Genomic DNA, 21093 nt, shown 5'->3' with positions numbered 1-21093 from the left:
ACCTTATAAAAGCTGGATTAAATTATACTCTTGGTGCGTTTGATCCATCGTTTACAAAAGTAAAATTTTGACCAGCTGAATTTAAACAAGGTCATGAGGCCTGTCAATCACAATGGTCGACCAAAATGAGGTAATGACTTCAGACATTGTAACGAAATTACACAAGGCAGTACTGGATGATTGTCCACTGAAAGTGTGCGTGCTATCAGATATTGTAGGCGTTTGAAAAAATGTGGTACATCTGAAATTATCTAAAAATTTGGACATGAGTAGAGTTGAAATATCGAACGAAAAAACTACATTTAGATATCAACTCTAGACATGAGAAAACTGTCTGAAAGTTGGGTGACGTATTTGCTCAACGGTTTACGAAAATAAAGGTCTTAGACTGTTCGAGGATTTTCAGACCGAAACTGAAAATCCAACCAAAAACAGTGTCTTGAAGAAATTTTAATTAAGGGTTTAGGAAAATTTCAAAGTAACAAAGCAAATTTTTGCCATTTAAATAGTAACAATATTTTTTTAAAGTGTGTAAAGCTGAAAAGAGATTATGTTGAAATCTATGTAAATCCTTTATCCCTAAAAAAATCTTTTGTGGTGTTTTGTTGGGTCGTGTACTTATGGGACCGTCCTTGTACGTAATGTATTTTACAGTTTTAGTTATGTATGTACATTAAGTTTCAATTTCATATTTATATATACATACATATATATTAGAGGTCCATCACGAAAGGCAAATGTTAATTAAATCAATTATACTACATACAGGGTTGGACAGCAAAACGTGGGCTGTTATAAATGTTAATTTTCTCATTTATTATAGTAATATTTAGTGATTATTTTTTGACATTCTGGTTCAGCCCTCTTTTGTGCATAAATAAACAAAAATAAATATTTCGTCATCATCAGTGAGAAAAAGGGAAAAGGCAGCGCATCTCAGATCTTTTAAATGTTGAAGTTGAGGTGGGAAGGATTATGGACATTGTGAAGTGCTCTAGTAGGCAAAATTCAAATAAAATTTTTCGAAAAAAATCTCAAAAATCCATAGCTTTTCTCAAAGAATTAAAATATGACAAATAAATTCAAAAATCTTTAGTTATTCACAAATAAGTAAATTTATGGCAATTTTTTTTCAAAAATCCATATTTATTATCAAAAAAGTATTTTTTTTGGAAAAAAAATTCAAAATCCATAGCTATTCTCAAAGATTTGAAATATGAAAGAAAAAAAAATCCACAACTCTTAGCTATTCACAAAAAATAAAATTTATTAGAAAAAAATTTCAAAATTTCATATTTATTCTCACAAAATAAAAATTTTTAGAAAAAAATTAATTAATCTTTAGATATACAAAAAAATGTCAAAAATCCAAATTTATTCTCAAAAAATGATTTTTTTTTCTTAAACTTTATATTATGAAATTTTAGGAAAAAAATACAAATATTAATTTTTTTGGAGAAAAATTTCAAAGATTTTTACATTATTTGGAGAAAAATTTGAAATTCCATAGATATTGACAGAAGATTTCATTAAATTTAATATACTAAAGTTTTGAAATTCAAAAAAATTAAATTAAATTTTTTAGTTTACAAAAAAAATCCTTTTTTTGGGGGGGAGGGGGACTACAGCCCTTCCAGCCTAACTCCTGAGGACGCCCCTGAGTTAAGTACCACTTGTAAAGTATTCTTTCAAAATATCAAATACACCCATTTAGGAACAATCGGTATAGACCGAAACCCAACACAAATAAATACCCATAATGAGGTAAAAATATGGTGTATATATAACTTTTTTCACAAATAATGATTCCAGATGTTTTCAATCCATTATTGTGACATATTTACATATAAACCGTATTCACCTGTATCGGTGAGATTCACAGTGTGGACATTTGGTCTTTGCTTTGTCTTAAATTCACTTTATAATTTAAAGACGGATCTGGAGTACCTGTCTAGCTTGGAGAAGAAGATCATGAGGAACACACCAAATCTATGAATAGTACTCGCTGCTAGGACTATCAGGAGGACCGTGAAGGGCTACTTGAGATTTTCCTCATTTTGTTAGTATTAAAGTGTTGCTAAAGCAACCTCTCGAGTCCACGTTTTCCTTCACAACCTTGTAAATGCAGTATGGTTAATTAGATTGATACCGTTCTACGTTTATTGCCATTCATGTACTATAAAAACTTTCTTTTCATTTTTTACAACTTCTTTTTCCATTTTAAAGTGAATTTAAGACAAAGCAAAGACCAAATGTCCACACTGTGAATCTCACCGATAGAGATGAATACGGTTTATATGTAAATATGTCACAATAATGGAATGAAAACATCTGGAATCTTTAGTTGTGAAAAAAGTTATATATGCATCATATTTTTACCTCATTATGGGTATTTATTTGTGTTGGGTTACGGTCTATACCGGTGGTTCCTAAATGGGGGTCCTTGATATTTTGAAAGAATATTTTACAAGTGGTACTTTACTCAGGGGCGTCCTCAGGAGTTGGGCTGGAAGGGCTGTAGTCCCCTCCCCCAAAAAAAAAAGGAATTTTTTGGATTACTAAAAAATTTAATTTAATTTCAAAAATTTAGTATATAAAATTTAAGGAAATTTTCTGTCAATAGCTATGGAACTTTAAATTTTTCTCCAAATATTAGTAAAAATCTTTAATTTTTTTCTCTAAAAAAATTAATATTTGTATTTTTTTCCTAAAATTTCATAATATAAAGCTTAAGAAAAAAAAATCATTTCTGAGAATAAATTTGGATTTTTGACATTTTTTTGTATTTTTTTTCTTTCATATTTCAAATCTTTGAGAAGAACTTTGTATTTTGAATTTTTTTTCCAAAAAAATTAATTTTTTGATAATAAATATGGATTTTTGAAAAAAATTTACCAAAAATTTACTTATTTGTGAATAGCTAAGGATTTTTGAATTTATTTGTCATATTTTAATTCTTTGAGAAAAGCTATGGATTTTTGAGATTTTTTTCGAAAAATTTAATTTTGGAAATTTTTTTTTCAAACAAATTTAATTTTTTGAATTTTTTCCTAATAAAAATCAAAAAAACCAAGCCGTTCCCCCTCCAAAATGTAATCCTGAGGGCGTCCCTGGCACTGAAGCTAAAAATGCGTTGTTGATAACGTCCGGAGCAGACCCCTTGCTGAAAGCCATTTTGCCCAACAGACACATGACATTGTAATATATTTGCAATGCTATGTATGAAAAAGAAAAGAAAGGAAGAAATAAATATAGAGTTTTACTTTATATGAAGTGCATCAACAAGCGTGTGCGTAGCTAAAACACAGCGTGTCATATACATTTAGGGTGCACTCTCTTGGACAAACCCAGGCACTGAAGCAATTGACGAATTCTTCGTCCCAAATATTCGAAAAAGGCCCGGAACCCTCCTTGGAATCCCCACCAGTGCGACAACATAACCATTGCTAGAACTCTGGGACTCAGTGAGACATTCGTTTACAATGTTAGGTGGGAATCTGAGGCCTCTAAAGGTGATTTTAAAGCACCAACAATGCAGGGAGAGTCTCAAATGGCTCGAAGATAATTGTGTCGACTTCATCTTGCCGGACTTTTGGCCTCCAAACTCGCCGGATCTGAATCTGACGGGTTTCTTTTCTTGTATGAGACACAATGGAATGACAAACTAACCGAATCTCCTGCAACACCATAGACGAACATATCAGTCGGATCAAGAAAGAATCCCAGGATTTGCCAAGGGACCATATGGTGAAGGTTTGCTTGTACTTTCGCCCTGTTATAGAAACTGTAATTGAGGCTGGATGTGATTTTATTTAATTAAAATAAATCATAATCCATCCAGCTTTCAGAATCTGCTACTTTTTTTTAAATCTGATAATTGGTTGGAGAGAAAATTGAGTTTAAAAAAAAAAATGCTTTTCGCGGTAGATTCCTTGCGCACCCTCTATATTTAGGGTTGTAAATCTTAAGTGTTTTTGAGCCTTCATGTTTAGTTGTTGTTGTTGGCAACCTAAACAATGTTATTGTTTTTTTAATTTCTTCAACCTGTTATCATTATTCAAACCTTCTTGAGGAGAGAATATCTTGAGTAACTACATGTGAGTGTGCTCAGGGGATAAACACCGAGTAACACTGTGGATTTCTTGGATGATTATTTTCTATATTAATAAAGCAAAGTTTGTATATTCGTCAATGCCTAATAACTCTGGATACTGTATACTATAACTGTATAGAGATGAATCTGCAACTTCTCAATCCTCATTATTCTTTTAATGGACTTTGATGGAAGTTTTTTATATGTATACAACATACGTGTATAAACATAGAAAATGAAGTCATTAGCAACACATTCATGTGCCATGATACTGTATTATGTAGGTATAATAATTCATTATTCTTCTTATGTGTGAATGATCGAATCATGTAAACATTTATCCGTTCTGTTCCATGGAGAATTCCTTGCCCATTTTTAAAATATCTGTTCCTAATTCCTCACTTCTTTTGACTCACCAAAAGTCTCAAAAGATTGGTGTTTAATAATTGTTAGTAGAGTCATTGCAAAGAGACATGCAACTACAAGGCTTATTCTGACAGGCATAGGCTTCAAAAACATACTTAAAGAATCATGTCATTCAAGCACTCATCTTTATATATTAATATGTAAACATATTTACTCATAACATGCACAACATTTAAATGTTACTAGAATAACAAAGTCACGTAAAGATTCAAACGCAAACAATTCCACACTTTATTCGTTCAACTATTTTCAAGAATAGAACAACTATATACTAATCAATCTGAACTCATTGTCGTTGTATCATTTCAAATGGAATTTGCGGCCCGTCAACAAAAAAGCAAGCTAGAAGGAATTTGCTCAAAATTGAGTGTGGATAATTATCGTCCATTTTAATAAACAAATTGTTCTTACGAAACCTTTAGGTATGTTGCAGAATGATTGTCACAATAAATTGATGGTTTTTATATGAAAAGGGCCATCGGTTTGGGCAGTCGGTGTATTTAAATCCTTTTGTAACTAGAAAGTGGTTCAATTAGAGACTCCAAAAGTGTTGTGTGTCCCACAATTTCCTGATCCAATAGGAGTTGAGGCATTTCCAAAATTTAGCAAATGATATCACGCTTAAGCCACCATATTTTATTGGATTGTGCATTCTTTGAGTTGATATATTTTTCTTCCTTAAGATTTTAAGGAAAGAATCTTCAATTACATTAATCTCAGAAGCTATATTTGGTCAGAATGGAGATATTCGTAACAAGTGGGTGATTTGGGGCACAATGTACGTGTTCTATGCGCTTATTCTATCCCATGTACATTAATGTTATGTAAGGGTAGTCCGAAAAATGCAATATTAGAAATTCCATTTTTTAAATTTTTTTCCAAAAATTTAATTTTTCAAATTTTTCGAAAATTATCTCCAAAAAAATTAATTTTTAAAATTTTTCAAAAATTAAAAAAAAAAGTTCCTTAAAATTTAATATTTTTGGTGATATGTTTTAGGTTTTTAAGTGTACCTCCACATTATACTTGATTATAATGATAATAATAAGTTGAAATATAATTTTACTTCGGTATATATCAAAAAAGCTAATCATGTGGATGAAGTTTCATCAATGTTTATTGCGAATTTGACCATTTTATGTTGTAAAAATATTATGTTTGAGCCTACAAGATAACGTCTCCTTCAATTTGATGCAATTGATGACGTCAGTGAAAACAATGAATAGAATGGCTGAGGAAAATAATGACGTAATTAACTAACAACCAAGTATGTAATTTAAGACATTTTTTCTTTCCTTTTCAAAGGAATGGATGATAAATGCAATGAAGATTAATATGCGCCTACTTATGTATAGGTTTACTCATGTTTAATATATTTTTTCAACCCATTTGCCTACTAACACACACATCCACCCATGTTGACTATGGACCTATGGTACACAAAGCATAACAGACTATAACAAAGTATGTTACGTATTATTAGAGTGAAAATAAAACGTAGATACTTGATAGTGAAATCAATAACAATCAGGTTTTTTTTTTTTTTTTTACATAACTCCAAAAGAATATGGTTGGATAGTAATCTAAACGACCAGAAAGAGTTGTATTTGTATATACACTCATCCTTAATTATAATCGTTGTCCATGTTGTATATAAATATTTTCTTAGAAAAGTACATACAAGGTACGATAGAATTTGACGTAGATACAAAAAGAGGCAATCTCCAACCTTAAAAGTGTTGTACTCGCCAAACTTTGGTATCAGCTGATTCTACATATAATGGGTTTTAGGGGAGTGTTTTGTTTGAGCCATAACTATGAATGGGTGCACACAAGAGGCGAAGAGAGGAGACATGTTTTGTTGAATTATGCGCGAGAAAAACCGATTCGAAGATTGAAGAGCTCAACAACATCCCATGCAAACAGTGGGCCCTCACTTTTGGAGGATTTTTATAATTATTAGAGTTTAAAAAAATTATTCTTGAATATGAATTTTAAATGTTTTAATTTTGAAAGAAAAAAACAATAAGATTATTTGTTCAATTTTAGTCTTCGTTAAAAAATGTAACTCTAAAAAGTACTTTGTCTTTTAGGAAAATAAAAATATTTGTCAAATTTTGGCATTATATAGTAACAGAAACATCCTGTCGAAATTATTAAAGGCCCAACGCCCCTGCCCCTGAAAAAAAAAATGATGCAGGCTCCCTTGATAACCTCACCAAGATTTAGGTTGTACCACTTGCAAATACTACATTCCACCGCCAATGCCTACAATACCATCAAGAACTACAAACGAGTTTCCATCAAGTACTTTGAGAACAGGGATGATCCTGATGCGTTTGATGTGGAAAAGAAAAACGCAGTAGTGATCCACATGGCGAGGATATTGTCAATCAAATCCAGGATATCATCAATGAGAACCATCAGGGACAAGGCTTGGGATAGTGGGATTTCGGACTTGTTGGGTAGGTAGGCCTGGATGGATCAAGGATCTTACATCCCCCAACACGAAAAAGACCCGGAAGTAGCTCTCCAAGAACCTCCCCAACTATTGAGACAATTATGTCTGCCATAATCTTAATCTCATGGACTTTTTTATGAGGACTGGAAGAGAGGTAATCTTAATCTCATGGACTTTTTTATGAGCACTGGATGAGAGGTAATCTTAATCTCATGGACTTTTTTATGAGGACTGGAAGAGAGGGACACTAATAGGTCTCATCCCATAGCAAGAGTGAGTCTTTCATGACCTCCTTCATGAACGTGTTGACCAAGATCCTGATGGAGAACGTAGTGAGCTCCTCGTCCCATGTCCGATCCAGCCTGGAAGAGATTGCAGCTTCTGATGGAAGTGTTATTCTTGAAATCTAAGCAATGCATATTAATAATTCTCTTCAGAAAGTTTCAAGAGTCATTAATTATTTTTACTGGAGATATGTCGTGTTTTGTGGAATGTTGAAACCCGGCGTCAATAGCGATCGCACCCTGTACAAAAAGAAATTTAACTCTCGTTTAAGAATATGTTGTCATTATAACCCTATATAATAATATCATTTTAAGGTAGATAAAAAGAACAAAAACAGTACATTCAACTACAAGATGGCCCCCTTAGAAACAAAAGTGAAATCAGTGTACCATTAGTGTGTAGACTGTTGATCATTAGATAAAGAGTTATATAAAATATAGAGATGCATCAAATGTATGAAGTCCAGATTAGAGATGTTCAACAAATAAAGAATATTCGAATACTGGTCTGTCTAAATTCATTATATTGGAATATGCAGTTTAATATTTCGATAAAAAAAAGATTGCTCGAAAGAAGATAACTATTATTAGAATTGTAAAAAATTAGACGAGCACGGTACTTTTGTAGTATAACCTGACAAAGTTTATTTTAAAGCTGCTATCATGATCTTTAATTCTGGAAGAAGGAACATCTGAGTTAGTATACACTGTGTATAATGGAGGTTAACACTGAGGATTTATAATTGTAAGTCCTTGTTGGACTCAATTTATAATAGAGGATCCACATCGGAGTCATTGTTGCCATTGTCCTGGTGTATTTCCTTATTCCCCTACCCCCTCGTCACAGCTGATTGTAGCAGATCTAATCAAACGTCATGGGGGCTAGGCGGCTCTCCTCCAAAACATTCTTCAAATTTTCAGTGTTATCATGTTGATTTTGGCTTTATTTTGTTTAGCATGCCCAAACACTCCCAATTAGCATCATTGCTCATCTACGTGTGACTGAACTTAAAGTTCGTAATAGTTGTGTAAAGGTTTTGAAGAATTGGCACTTGGTAGAGTGAAAAATTTAGGTCTAAAATCAAATTGAGTTCTCACTACAAGGTGGGAGGCAAAAATGAGGGGTTAGGGAAATGTTGAATTCAGTACGTGTGAGTTTTACTTTTAAGGACTTTAAAAATATACTGAGAGCTGTGGTATAGAAGATTTATTACTCAATATGACCTCCACTAGCCTCAATGACGGACTCGATTCTGGCCCTAAAGCCGGTACACGCCTTTTTTATCTTCTCTTCGGATTTTTGATTTTTTTTTGCCAAAAAATTTAACATTTTGTGAACAACTATGGATTTTGAAATTTTTTTCAAAAATTTAATTTTCTGTGAATAGCTGTATTTTTAAAAATTTTCTCCACAAAAATGTTATTAAAAAAAAATTTTTTTTTTTTTTTTGTGAACTGTGGATTTTTGAAATTTTATTTCAAAAAATTTGATTTTTTGAGAACAGCTGTAGATTTTTGAAATTTTTTTGTGTATAGAAATGGATTTTTGAAATTTTTTTCTAAATTTTTTTTTTTTGAAATTTTTTCCAATAAATTTATATGTGAAATTTTTTCCAATAAATTTTATTTGTGAAATTTCTTCAATTTTTGATAATAGATGGGAATTTTTGAAATTAAAAATATATATATATATATATTTATACAAACCATTGAAGAATACAAATGTACTCCACCCTCAACTTTGAGAATAATAACTCTAGCATACTTTTGTGCTGACGAGCTACATCCATATTCAAGATAACAAAATTAATCATCACAAAAATGTATCCGTTGTTTAAGCAGTTATTTTACAAGAATATTTAAAAAAAAATATCCTTTAAAAATGATGAATGAGTATAATTATCTGAATATGTATGCGTGTTCATTAAGTAAAAATTACATTATTAAAGTTACAAGCATATATTATGTAAATGTTGAACTATTTTGCTTTAAACAACTACTACTTATCAATCGTACCAACTGCTACTACATATTTTGTATATAATAATATATATTTTGGCTGGTATAATCATATTAATAATACATATTAAATGTCAAACTCTCTGCCTCTATCACATAGCTATGTATGTAGTAATAAATGCCAAAATTCACATACATCACATAATTTCAAAGCGTTCAAAATTGTCATTTGTAAATACTCTAAGAGTAGTTAACAAAAAAACAAAAAATAGTTTGGAACCGAAATCAGGAAAAGGAGAAATGTTTAATGTTTATTTTGTTATGTTAGGTTGGAAATAAAGTAATTTCGTATTTCCCGCCCTTTTTATTATCTACGTATATCTTGTTCATTATTGGTCACATCGGATCATATTATACGGCGTTGTAAAGGTGTAAGTATATACTACGAACGCTTTGAGTACAGTATTGCACTTGGCCGGTTCAGTCGTGAATTATTGTGCGTAGAGTATGGAGGTCTCTAATACAGAATTTCGCCATATTTTACTACCTGAAGTGGAAAAATACGTTATTTCCGCCTGAAATTAGTTACTGGGGATAAAAAACAGATCACTTACGTCAATGTCAAGCGACAGAGAGGTTAGTCGAAACCCGATAAAGTGGCCCAGACCATGGCCAAGCCTGGATTGACTGCCAAGAAAGTGATGATGTGTGTTTGGTGGGATTAGTAGGGAATAATTTACTATGAGTTCCTCCCCTATAGCCAAAGGCTCAATTTTGGCATCATCTCTTAACCATTCGACCGTTTAAAGGTGGCTATCGAACAGAAGATGCCAGCATTGGTTAAAAGGAGAGGAATCGTGTTCATCAAGACTACGCCATGTCGCAAAGATCTTTGATGACGCGCTAGAAGCTCCAGGAGCTCGGATACGAAATTCTTATGCATCCAATCTGCATCCTGGAACTGGCAACAAGTGATTACCATATCCTCCTGTTTATGGTCAAGGTGCTTGGGGTTACAAATTTGGCTTTAATAGAGGCCTGTGAAAATTAGTTGTCCGAGTTTTTACCAATAGGGACTAGGGCTTCTACGAAAAGGGCATTATGAAGTTGGATTCTCGTTTGTAACAAGTTATCGAACAGAATGGGGCCTACTTGCCTTAAATCAAATCATTTCTTATAAAGTATTTAAATAAAAGCGAAAAATACGAAATTACTTTCCGCCCTAACCATTATTATATAATACATACAGGTCAATATTTCATAGACATTTTAAAGTAATTTATAGTCATTGTATTCAAGTTTATTAAATAACTTGAGATACACAACATCTTAGTAATGATTCAGATACATTTATTTCATTAAACTTGATTTATGTGGCCCCTTTCATATAAAATCTATCCATTTCTTTCATTTTGACGATAACTTTTGGCGTATTAAAGTGTAATTGGCAACAGATCCAAAGGATTCGTAAAAATAAATTGTTCATAGAAATTCATTATAATTCGTTGCAGAATACGAATATAAATAATCCACGCTGGATTTTGAGATAAATCCTTCCAGCTTGTTTTTGTGTTAACGGTTCACATAAATCACAGCGCTTGCACATTAGAGTTAAATAAATTCAAGTACCTGCTAGCTACCACATATTATTATATGTGGTAAGTCAAAATCAAAAAAAAATATTTTTTAAATAAGAAAATCCTAATGTATTATTATTTACTTTATAAGCCATATTTGCAACCAATATTGCGTTGACATATTTGAGTCAATTAAGGGCCTTGCATTCACATTTCAATGATTTCAGGTATAGTTAAAAACCTTTATTTGATTTTAAGAAACATATATTAGCACGATATGTCCCATTTTTATACCAAATCTATCAACTACTCCTTTTTTTTACTATAAGGATCAATTTTGGGAACTTTAAATAGTATAATTAGAGGGCTTCCAAAGTGTTCATAAGGATAATTTGTTGCTAGAAATTTATTATCATTTCTCTAATGTAATCTACAATCAATTTTGAAAAAAATCATTCTAGCTTGATTTCGTGCTGACGGTCTACAAATGTAAATTTATTATTTTAAACATCATATATAAATACGTATTCCACATTAATCATGAACATATGATTTTGGTCAATGATAGGCTTTGTATTCAAATTTGTGGACTATAAGAGTGCAATTTTCCGCACTTTTAAAGGGTTAATATGAATAATTTGTTGATAGAAATGGCCGATAATCCCTTGAAGAATACAAATTCAAATCACAATCAATATCACTAAAAGTTATTTTTGCTTGCTTTTATATTGACGTCCCACACATATATAGTTTCTTTTAATTGTAATAAACCCTCGAAATTCCCCTCTAAGAATTCATAGATAACATTCCCATAAATATAACGTCATTCCTTGGATGTATGAGACAGTATATGGCCCCAATAAAGTCCCTTTCAAATCAAATATATCAACTTTTAACTTTATTATCGTGATAAGGAATTTTTGCAACTTCAAATGCCATTTGTGAGTCCTTCAAAGGATGAATCATATTAATTTGTTGATCGAAATTGACGTTAATTTGTCAATATAAATACAAAAGTTTCTATTACATCATCCCAGCTAAATGTTAAGGAGAAATTATTAGATCCAAGTTTGGTCTGACCAGCTGTAGGCATTATAATGACTCGGACTATTATTTTGCAACTTTGGTTCACAGTTTAAATTTATATCAACACTTCAAATTATAATCCAGGGTTTACTACTTAGTTTAGACCGGAGTATCAGTTCAAATCCCTCTAGAAAAAATCCATCAAGTCCGAACTGGAGAAATTTATGTCTCGGACCGAGTTTCAACTCTAATAACTACATACATTTTATAGATGTTGTTAGTTGGAATACATTAAAAACAAATCAAAATAAAACATGAAACCTACCGTTTGAGTAGAAAAGTAAGGATTCTCGATGAAAATGAGGATCACCTGCATAAACGATTTAGCACAAGTGCACATTCAATGAAAAGGCGGCACACACTTGAATTACACGTCACACAATTGCATACATAGTAATTACGCAAATATACATAATAATTGAGTCCATTTCATCTTTATAAGCTCAGAATCAGGAATTTTGAAGGGTTTTGTCATAGGAGGGAGGGGGTTCTCCAAATAGAGCATCGTAGGAAGGTGGCGGGGCAAGAATTATTTCTTTCCTCACTCCGGCATCACCCCCACCGCCATTCCCTGGCATGTCCAGAAGAGTACAGCGATTAAGTAAATTGTTTCTAATATGTGGGCGCTCAAGGAGTGAACGAATCCTTCGAGCTTGTTCCTCTGATGCAGAGATTCGACGTTGATGAAGGTAACGGATGAGACGACAGGTCACAAATATGAAGATGGGAAGGATGATGGTACTTAGAAAAATGAGGATGACAAAGAAGCGGAATTCATATGGAATCATGGTAGTTGTTTGTTACATCGGAATCGGAGAAAAGTTTCAGGCTCTCAAGTCTATGAAAGGATTGTGAAAAGCAACAGGTTCTCTGATTGATTACTCACTCCTTACAACATACACATTAAATTAATATGTTCTTTCGGTTGTGCATGAGTGTGTGTTTTTTTCTTTGCTTCTTCTTTGCACACATGCTTCTACATCAAGGGGCCTTAATAATAATGATATCTCTCCTTGCGCGCGGTGCGCGTGTTTCATTTTTTCATGATTATCTAACTTACGCCAAGCCGTACATACATATGGTATAAACATGGTTCATAATTTTATTGTTGTTTAATTTTTTCATGCAGGGTAAAGTGAGTGCCCGCCTAAAACCATCGAATAAAAAGGTTCACGTAGTAATACACGGTGCGGCTTGTAAATTGACTCTAAAAAGAAATTAAACTTTGACATACTGTAATTAAACAGGCTGTTTGTTCACATTTTGTAATCGTTTAGTTCACTTAAATCGTTTATTTTTTTGGAATTCGTTTAGTTCACTAAATCGTTCACATTGAATTTATTTAATTGTTCACTTTTAATCGTTCCTTATTCAATTTTTATAGTACTTTTCGTTTCGTTTTAAGCAATGTTAGAAAATAAAAACTATTATTAGGGGCGTACACAAGATTTTTTTTTTTTTTTTGGTTTTTGGAATATTTTTTTTTTTTAAATCTAAAAAATAATTTTTTTTCCTAAAAAATTTAAAAAATCCATAGCTATACACAAAAAGTTATTTTTTTTGGAAAAACATTTCAAAAATTCAATTTCAAATATTAAATCTTGGGGAAAATTTTCAAAAATCAACAGTTGCTCACAAAAAATTTAATTTTAGGGGAAAAAAATTCAAATATGAAAGTTTTTGCTCTGCTGCATAATTTAGCCGACTGATTTTTTTTTTTTTTTTTTTTTGAGAACATAAATATTCAAAAAAAAATTATACGGCTTGACATGCTTGTTTGATGGGCCCCCAGCTACGCTGTCCTCTCACTACATACACCGGACCTTTGTAGATTATAAATTGTTGAAATTATCTTGTATTGAACGAGTGAGTCTATTTCATTTATTTCATCTCATAAAATATATCTTTATATTGGCACAGAGTTAAGATTTAGATGAAATCATTATTATATATTCCCCTTAATTTCGAATTAATTTATTTTTATCGTCCTCTCGTTTCGTTATTCGTATTGGTATTGGTCCAATCATTTATCATAAGGCGAAGGTTCGACAAACTTGGTTTTGGAGATGGTATGGAATATGTGGATCCAAACGTCATTATGAAGAGTGCATTCACTTATACGCGTAAAAAATGGTTGAGTTAGAGACAAGGGACATCCTGTATTTTTACGAACAAATCCTGGGCAGATCTTCAAGAGAGATATTGTTATTTTTGAACAAAGAATTTGAAACTTCGCTTCATATATTCTACGAATGTGTAAAAATTGCCCTTATTTTTTAGATGGTGGAAGTGGAGATCTGGATACACTTTGATCGAAGACTGAGTCTCTCTGAGTGGTTCATTGTAACCTCATGATATAAGAATAGATAAAGGATTGAGTGGCTTATCTCCAAAGTAAAAAGTATAATATACCCAGTGAATCATAACACCAATTAATCTCTTCGTGGTTCCATGATTATGTCTCTCAAGCAATTATAACGTTTACCAACGCTTATTTGTCAGAACTGGTCCAAAATCCACTCTTCTTGATCTGATTTACTTAATAGATCTGAACAGGTGCAATTTGACATTTTTGTAGAATAATCGTACTCTAAATGTTTTGAAGTACGACCATCATTTGTGTTGTTTACAGTGACTTGAAAAAATTTATTTTGCCAAAAAATGGAATTAAGTCGTGAACATTTTCGTACAATCATTTTTCACAACTTTGGACGTGGATTATCACAACAAGAGTGCATTGATGAACTTAAATCTTTGTATGGCGATGAAGCACCATTCTAAAGCACTGTGAAAAACTGGTTTAATGAATTCAATCGTGGCCGAAGCTCGCTCCAAGACGATTTCCGTGAAGGTCGTCCAAAAACGGCCGTTGTGCCAGAGAACATTGATGCCGTGCGTGAAGTGATAATGCAAGATTGTCATGTGACATACCGTGAGATAAAAGCATCCTTGGGTATTTCTTCCACCAGCATACATTCGATATTGCATGTACACCTGGCCGTAAAAAAGGTTTGTTCTCGTTGGATCCCGCACAATTTGACAATCGCTCAAAAGAAGGTTCGTGTCGATTGATGCGAAGAAATGTTGAAAAATACGCTAGCGGTACTTCAAAGACGTTTATACGATCATCACAGGTGACGAATCATGAGTCCGAAACAAAACAACAATTTACCGTGTGGGTCTTCGAAGACGAGCCAAATCCAACGAAAGTTCTTCGTTGAAGAAACATTTCGAAACAAATGGTCACTTGTTTCTTTGGCAAAACTGGTCATGTGGCGACCGTTCCACTTGAGCATCGTAGAACAGTCTATTCTGAGTGGAATTACACAATTTGCTTGCCTGAAGTCTTTGGAGAAATTTAGAAAACGAACAAGAGAAGACGAACCATTGTTCTCCATGACAATGCACGCTACAACACATTGGCTCAAACCAGGACTTTTTTGACCGGCCAAAACGTCGAATTGATGGTTCATTCCCTGTACAACCCTTACTTAGCACCCAATGACTTCTTTTTACTCCCGTACATCAAGAAACAAGTGCGTGGTCAACGATTTTCGTTCACAGAAGATGTTATTGAAGCGTTTATAAACCATGTTTTGTAGGTGTCTCAATCGGAGTGGAAAAAGAGTTTCAACAATTGGTATGAGTGTATGCAAAAGTGTATAAGTCATGCTAGGGATTACTTTCAAAAACAATAAAACCATTTTTGATGATGAATATTCGCATTTTCATTATTAGGCTAGAAATATGTATAGCAGCCTACGTAAACATCTAAAACCTTAAGTTCCAAGTCTCACCAAAAACTCCAACAAACCCATTCTCATTCCAGAGAACAATGGTAATGCTAAGCAACTTTTTTAAATCAAATTTCACAATAAGAAAGATCTCCACAATTTACAGATCATACCTACTTTACTCCATATTTGCAACCTTCTACTTCCGAAAATGGAGAAATATACTAAGTGGACATAAATCTAATTTTATCAACATCAGAAGATGAAACTTCTTATAATGTTGATTATTATTATTTTTTTTTTTTTGCATTAGTTATTTTATCTTTAAATCCATATCGGCCTACAAGTGAATTTTGACCGACCCACCATCTTATCATAGTCAATCATCTAAAATATAGATTGTATTTGAGATGTTTGGTCAAGTTACTGCTTTTGAGAGTAAACTTCAACTTTAGGAATCACAGATCCATAAAAGGAAACTACTCTCATTTCCCGAGTCTCCAAAATCACAAGAGTGATATAATAACATACATCTCTGTGAGCTCTATTCATGATTTGAGAAAAGAGTTTTCCTCTCGTTTTTCTGACTTCCGGAAATATAAAATGATATTTCAATTTTTTAGTAGTCCTTACAAAACATATGTGGAGGAAGTGCCGGAAGAATATCAGCTGGAATTTATTGACTTGGAATCTAATGAATCTTTCAAATCAAAACTTCATTTCGAATCAACTTGTGCCTTCTACAAGAACTATATATACCCAACTGGAAAATATTATGAATAACGCAAAACTTTTGATGTCATTCTTTGGAAACACATATGCCTGTGAACAACTTTTTTCCATGATGAAGTACACTAAAAGTAATTTGAGAACAAGATTGTGTGACGACTACCTGGATGATGTTTGGCTCTTGTCATCGACATAGAAAAAAATATCACAAAATTAGCAGAAAAAAGTGTCACATTAAATAATTAGTATTTTCCCTATTTTCATTTATTTTAAAGTAAAATATAGATTTTTCTTTTAAATTGTGTGTATATTGAATTTCTTTGTTATAATTCCTGTAGTAAAAAATAAGGGTATTGTTTAATTTAAATTATAAAGAAGCCTTGTTTTCTCTAAACACCCAGAAATTCAATTATATATTCAATAACATGGTTTTCCACAATGATTCTTCAGCGATTGCTGTTTGGCCCTAACTCTCCAAAAGGTTGCCGACCCCTTATCTAAAGGATAAATCCCAACTTACAAATCCAAAAAGGTGTCTATGAAGCAGAAATAAAGGAATTCAAGAAGAAGTTGAAGGACAAAGATTTTGACATCGGAACGTAGAATCAAAGTGCAAGCCTTTCTTTCGTATATGATTAAGACCAGATAAAAATTTTAAGTTGCAAGTCTTCACATTCAAAAATTCCCCTTTGGTCTTATAAATCCATCGAGTACTCACTTCAGTTAAGATTCGTTGAGGAACTGCTCCAATTAATCTATTCTGCCGAGAATTATTGGGAGGAATTTGCAAAAATAGAGGCGTCATTCAAATCTAATGTCAATCAATTAAAAAAAAAAAATTAAACTCATTTGCTGAAGTAGCTGTTGCATTAATTAAATCGTCTATAAATGTCCCCAAATGTCAAAATTTTTTATATTACACTCTGTCTAGGTATGTAAGAATAATAATGTACTTACATTTACGAATGCAAACGGTATAATTATCAAAGAAAATTGAGTAACTTCGTCTACTTTTGGAAGCCGAAGAATGTGTATGCAAAATAAAGTAAATTGAAGAAATTGTTTTTAAAGTAATTATTCCTTTTCTTTTATATAATAATTAATCGTGTATGTAAGCTCAATCAAATTATTTTTTTAGTATTCATTTATTGTATTCCAGTTCTTGATATCTGTCACAAGAGGGCGGTGAACTCTCGTGACGATATTCTTCTTAAAGGGCTCTGATTGAATCTATTTAGGAAAGGATGTTCATTATTCAGGAATTAAATAATAATGACAACTGCTAAGGAAAAGAAAATTCATTATTCAGACTACCAATTCAAAAAAAAAAACGGGCCAGCTGAAAAATACATTGTATATACATCACTGTCTATAAATATGATATAAGGAAAAAAACTCGTTTATACGACTCTATACCGTATAGAGGCGTATAAAATATGTAGTCATATATCGATGAAATATTGCAGGCGTGTGCCTCTATACAAACTGTTTCTGTTTATTTTTATGTAGAGGGAGCGGGGATCAAATTATTGCCTACTTTAACCCTTGATAACTTGAAGACGACATTATCAAATAAAAAACCGGTTACCAAATGGGAAAGCTATTCTCGTCAGCTGACGATACGTAGTTCAGTTAGCATCATGCCGTCATCATATGAGGAGATAAAGAGCTATAAGTGGAATGAGGAGCTTTTGAAGTCCGCAGTAGTCATGGCATTGGTTAATAATGGAAGTGAAATCTCCAATTCAACGATTGCTTCAACCTTAGGAGTGAATTTACGGACTGTTCAGCGTATCCGTAAGAAGCTAGAGGACACCTGGGATGTTGATGCCACCATAAAGAGGGCACCCAAGGAGGAGGGCGCCGACAGGAAGGTCAGGGACACCGACTTTGTCGACATGGTGAAGAAGATGGTTGAGGATGACCCTACCAGATCCATGAAGGCCGGAGACAGGCCCTGGGTGTGGCAACAGGACTCAGCACCCTGCCATGTGTCCAAAATCTCCATGCAGTGGTTAACCGACAACTGTTATAACGTCGTAACCAAGGATTTGTGGTCTCCTAACTCTCCCGACCTTAATCCTTTGGACTATTTTGTCTGGGGCTATGTTTAGAGACATACCAACAGACATCCCCATAGCAGCAAGGCCAGCCTGATGGACTCCATCAAGGAGGTATTCGGCAAAATGGACAATGAGATGGTCAGAAGAGCCTGCGTCGGTTCAGAGGCCGTATTGAGGCCGTTATTGATGCCAACGGTGATTATATCGAATGAATGGCTACTCTATACCTATATGCTCGTCATAGTTTTGATTTTCAATAAAAAAGTTAAAAAATGTATATTTTGTGTTATTTTTTGTAGAAAAATATTTTGGCGACAATTTGATCCCCACTCCCTTTATATCATAATTCATGTGCATTTTCAGTATAAGTTAAAATTTGAATCAAATATAAAAGCTGGTATCTGCTAAAATGTTCGTTTTTGTAAGTGAGCGCTCTAATTAATAAAGTATTCACGTATCACCCCCCCCCCCTCAAATTCTTAATATTTCATTCTTGAGGGAGAGAACACGTCAATTGAATTGATATTAGTATTGTGTAGTTACGCACTATTGAAAAACAGAGAGTAACACTGATGATTTCTTTGGTAGATATCCTCTAAATTATTAAAGGAAAATTTGTCTTTGAGCTGACGCAAAATTATTCCTGGCGATGGCGTGTACTAAGTTATTTTAGAATAAATATATGACTTAAGGCTTTAAAAAAAAGTATTCCACTCTCTAATATCACTAGCCACTTTATCAGAATATAGTGTGAAATATCTATTTAAGAACCAACACGATTTTTTAAAAAAATAAATTGTTTCCTAAACTAATTATTAGGTTTGAATAAAAACCTACGTCAAACAGAACCTCAATGGCAAAAAAAAATATTATTCAATATGATCGTTTTTGGCGTCAATTACGGCCTCGACTCGACCTCGGAAAAATGAATATTTCTTGATGACAGTCTCCTTCGTCAGTTTTCGGAATTCCCTCATCTCTCACATACTGCACATTACCTCGGATGGTGTGTTGCAGGACGATATGTTGGTGTGTTGCTCATTTGTGCGCACACAAAGAAGTCCTAGGGTTTGATATCCAATGAGCATGGCGGCCCAACACTGGGCCCAACAAAGTAAAAAAAATCTGGCAGTCTGCCCTCATGTTGTGATCTGCGCGCTTTACTGTTGATTCATAATCACCTCCAGACTCTCCAGATAAAGGACCTGTCCATGCTGAAGACATTTGCAATCTCAACCTTCTCTCGTCCGGTGCGGATCGCATTTTCTTATCGTATGCCAAACGCTTATGACTAGCCGCCAAAACAACAAAGAACATCCTACCTGCGCGTGTACAGCTATTGCAGGTATTCAAATTTCGTTGTTAAACCACGGCCTCACCCAGTATATATATATATAATAAAAATCTATTTATGTAAAGAGTTAATAATTTTTGGGCCTAAGTCCTTCAAATGGTGTAAGCTAGCAACGAACCTGGTTTGGTTTATGGAAAGATCTTGAAAAGATGCTTTGATTTGTAACCAATATATAAAAGATAATTACAGTAATAAATGTACAGTCACTTTCTGATCCGCACCTTGTATACATATCTATATTCTTACTCAACAAGTGTCTTTGTTTCTTTACTTTATTTTCGATAAGGAGTATTTTTATATATCTAGTGCATGATAATTAGGGCCCATGTTCCTACTATCTTCCGTATGACGTCTTATCTAACGCATATGAGATACTTTGTAAATGTATTTAATGTGTGTGCTCAACACAAAATCTTTCCGTTTAGTGCGAATGCGCATATAATTATGTAGAAAATTCTATAATTTATGACCCAAGTTTGGATATTGATATCATCCACGTCGTTACCTTTATTATATCACGCAATTGTTCACCCAAAAAGAAACAGCCAAATATGTCAATAATATAAACTGCTATTAATTTCTAATGTACAATAAAATAGTTATACTCGTAACTCCAAGAGATTCAGTTCTCAGAGCAGGAACAGAGTTGTGCCATAGTTATGTGTACACCAAGATATACCAACAAATAATGGAGAAAATGTGATCCCCTGGATCACCCAGGTGGTCAGGGGCCTCTCCTTATATCACAGCAGTAATCTGCACCCTAAATGTGTCTAAGAAGTCTCTTGTCTGGCTTGGGGAGAACTGCTACGACCTCATGACCAAGGACCAGTGGCCCCCAGCATCCTTGATCTTAGTGCGATAGATTATTTTGTCTCAAGTACCTGAGGCACACATTTGTAGACGTTGCTACACAACATAGGTAAGTCTGGTGTTCGCTATCAAAAAAACACTTTGAATTCATGCCCTGGGACCTTGTCGTCAAGGCTTGTTTCCGCTTCAGAGGTCGTATCAAGACGAAGAGCAATTAATATCTAGTAAGACTTAAGCCACAGTACCTAGAATGACTTCATTTGAAATAAAAATGTTAAAAACTACGGATTTTATGTTGTTTTTTGTCAATACGAAAGGGACGCAGATTTCATCTTTGAGCCTGTATGTGTATATTTTCATAATATATAATTAATATTTCCCAGAGTTATGTCACTCATGAATAAAAAAATGAACCATATAATATTAATAGATGAAAATGAAATGGTAGTATCAATTGATAGTTGGTATTTAGAATGACGAATGAATAATTTTCCTTTTTAAATTGATTAATCAG

The 21093-nt window shown here is 33.2% G+C and overlaps 1 long non-coding RNA gene across 1 annotated transcript in view; it reads right to left on the bottom strand.

Moving 5' to 3' along the window:
* LOC139905911 (uncharacterized) overlaps positions 1-12888 on the bottom strand; it is a 45276-nt gene extending 32388 nt beyond the window's left edge. The window contains exon 1 of the long non-coding RNA XR_011781038.1: positions 12152-12888. This is a non-coding gene — a long non-coding RNA (uncharacterized lncRNA). The remainder of the gene's footprint in view (positions 1-12151) is intronic.
* Between the last annotated feature and the right edge of the window lie 8205 nt (positions 12889-21093).

Source organism: Lepeophtheirus salmonis, chromosome 7 (assembly GCF_016086655.4).
Source record: "Lepeophtheirus salmonis chromosome 7, UVic_Lsal_1.4, whole genome shotgun sequence".
In the NCBI taxonomy this organism is placed as follows: Eukaryota; Metazoa; Arthropoda; class Copepoda; order Siphonostomatoida; family Caligidae; genus Lepeophtheirus; species Lepeophtheirus salmonis.
The sequence above is the reverse complement of the archived record's forward strand: the minus strand, read 5'-3'. Positions and strand labels throughout refer to the sequence as shown.